The following is a 3,468-nucleotide window of genomic DNA, read 5'->3' on the forward strand; positions in this document are numbered from 1 at the left end:
TTTTTGAGAGGTTTTTTGCTACAGGGCGCGTGCGCTCGCCAGACAGACAGAGAGAGACAGAGAGATAGAAAGCAGGAAATCACCCCCCAGGGGGGACGGCCACGCCGCAATCCCTTCTCCTCCATTCTCCTCTCGGGATCTTGGGCACGCATGCACACGCGTCCGGCGTGAGTTTAAGCTACCGGGTCCGGGACTCGAACCACGGTCGACTACGTGGGAGTCCAGCGACATAGCCATTACGCTAACTGCTGGTCCCCAGAGTACTCATTTTTGAATGCATGTTTTCATTTCTCTTAGAGATAGGTCAAGATAAGATCACTCATTTGTATATTGATGTTATGTTTGATTTTTAAAGAAATTGCTGAACAATTTTCCAAAGTGATTATACCATTAGTTCTCATTAGCAGTGTATGAAAGTTCTGATTGCTGCCCATTCTCATCAGCATTTGGTATTGTCTCTCTTTTAATTAAGCCATTCTAACAGGTATGTGTGGTTTTAATTTTCATTTCCTTAACCGACAATGTTGAATGTATTGCATGTGCTTAAATGCCATGGTGAATTGTCTGTCAAACTTTTTACCCATTTGAAAGATTCTTTAAAAATGGCTTTACTCAAGTATAATTTACATACCATAAAATCCATAAGTATACAGATCAACGATTTCTAGTAACTTCATACAGTGTACTGCAGTCTACTTTAGCATTTCCATCAAACCAAAAATTCTCTCTTACACATTTTGCAATCAGTCCTTACTTCCATTTCCAGTTTTAGGCAACCACAGATCTACTTTTTTGTTTTATAAATTCACCTTTTCTAGAAATTACATATAAATGCAATAATAAATTTTGTATCTAGCTTCTTTCATTTATCATAGTGTCTCTGGGGTTCATCCATGCTGTTGCATATACCAGTACATAGCTGGTTTCTTTTAATCCTGAGTAGTATTTAATTAAAAGTTTCCCACTTTTTGTTTTATGGTTTTGTTGTTGTTGTTATTGTTTTCATTTTTTGCTATAGGGCACATGCGCTCACAAGAGAAACACATGCAAACAGAGAAAGAGAAAGGAAAGTGAGGGAAAATAAGAGATCCCCCCATGAGAGGATGGCCATGCAGCAATCCCTTCTCCTCCATTCTCTTCTCAGGATTTTGGTTACACACACAAATATGCCCAGCATATTTCTCAAGTCACTGGGTCTGGGATTTAAACTGTTCAGTTGGTCATGTGGGATCCAGCTGTCTTAACCACCACACTGTTGGCTAAGTCTGTCTCTTTCTTTTGACTAATAATGAATAGTGCTACTTTGAGCATTCCTCTTTGTGGAATAGATATTTTCATTTCCCTTGGATATATATCTAGAGTTGTTGGGGACCGTGGTAAGCATACAATTTAACTTTTAAAGAAATTATCAAACTATTTTTTGAAATTGTTATTTGCTTTTATATTTCCTCCAACAAAATATCAGGGTTCCCTTTTCTCTTGTTTCCTACCATAGGACTCAAGTCAAATAAACACTATGCTAGTACAAATGATCTTCCACTTGAGAGTCCTGAGGGAACTTGGTCTGCTTTGCACCTTGATGTATCTCCCTCTAACCCAGCCTCTTCTTTCCATCTGAAACCTTTCCTCTGTGCTTTCTAAGGTAGTTGCTCATAATTGCAAATCCTGCAATATTCTCACAGTGTCCTTCATCTATCTCTGCCTTCTCTAAAATCTGACCACCCTATGAGTTTTCTCTTCCCAAATCCCTCTCAGATTGAGACTACTTGTTCCCTCACAAGGCATACCCATCAAGGCTAGTAGTAAAAATCAGTGTTCTTTTCTTTTTTCATTCCCCTATCCTTTCCCCTCTGCTTGTACTACCTCAGTGCTTACTGCTCTAGACTAAATCTCCAGTCCTCTACTAACCAGCAAACAAACAAGTGCTGTTCCCATGAGACTCACACCATTTGACTATAACACTACCCACTTGACTCTTCATCTGCCATTTTTCAATCTCCTTATTCTTTGAAGACCAACATTCCAGCCTTCCTTTCCTCAGAGACTCCTTTCATGTAGGCAACTCACGCTTCTTGTTTCTGAATCCCTTGACCTCCTCTTCCCCAATTCTTGTCTCCTTCACTCCACACCAACAACTTCCTCCAAAGTCACACTTTGGAACTTGTCGTCACTACTGCTCCACCTCTGAAATTACTGATCTGAACATTTTCCCTTCTAACAACTTCCTCGCCTTCTGACTTGTTTTGTAAAGTATCTCCTTTGCAAGTGTTCTTTCACCTCATCAGGACTTACAAAGTATTGATTACTGTAGTCTCTCTTAATCTATCATATTCCTCCTGTCTTCACTTCCCTTTCTTTTCAGCTCAGATTCCATGTTTTTCCAACATTTATTTAAAAATGTACTCTAATTTCCCACACGTTGTCCTTCCTTCACTTTAATCTTTAAAACAAAAGTAATTTGAAGAACTCGACCATACATTCTCTTCATGTGCATGCCCAGGCAATTGAGAGTACAGGTATCACTATATCTTCATGGACTCCAACATAAAGTGGGTTCCCAACATGGCCTAGCAACAGCTTACAATTCTCATTAACAACCACCTCAAAGCTTTTCTGCTCTCCTCAAATCTTTGATCATTTCCCAATATGTGCCTTCCTACTCACATGACTTTACCTTCTACATGCAAAAATAGAAGCCTTTAGGTCATAAGGTCCTGATTTTCCCACCTACCAGCTCTATAGCTCTACCTGTGAGGTTTTTGCATCCCTTTTTTCTCCCCTATTACAACGCAGGAGACATCCTTCTCTCTGTACCTACTGAATTCTGTGGACCTTCTATATGGTTACTTTCTTGGTACTTTTAATATATCCTCTTTCACATGTATCTTATTTATTTTTATTGTAAGAGGGCATATTTGTTTATGAGGGAGAGAGAGAGAGGTTAACCCCCAATGAGGCACAGTCATGCCACAATATCTTTTCTCCAGTTCTCCATCCCCTCAGGATTTTGGGTGTGCGCACACACACACACAGACACACACACACACACACACACACACACACACACAGACACAAGACTCCAACTGCCATTGGTCAGGTAGGATCCAGTTCCCCATGCATGACTTTTAGCTACTGCAGTACTATGGGTCCAGTCTTCATGTGTACTTTTGATTTTTAAAACTTTCTCTTAGCCAAATTCTTGCCAGTAGCATTTAAAAACACTGAAGCTTCTTCGACCTTAAAAAGAAAATATTCCTTCTTTAAAACTCAATGTTTTACGGCAGCCGCGCGCCGGGAACAATGGCTATGTCACTGGACTCCCACGTAGTCGACTACGGTTTGCGTCCCAGACCCGGTGGCTTAAAACTCATGCCAGGCGCGTGTGCGTGCGTGCCCAAGATCCCAGAGGAGAATGGAGGAGAAGGGATTACGGCGTGACCATCCCCTCTGGGGGGTGATTTCTAGCTT

This window comes from Tupaia chinensis, unplaced genomic scaffold (assembly GCF_000334495.1).
Source record: "Tupaia chinensis unplaced genomic scaffold, TupChi_1.0 Scaffold000674_2, whole genome shotgun sequence".
In the NCBI taxonomy this organism is placed as follows: domain Eukaryota; kingdom Metazoa; phylum Chordata; class Mammalia; order Scandentia; family Tupaiidae; genus Tupaia; species Tupaia belangeri.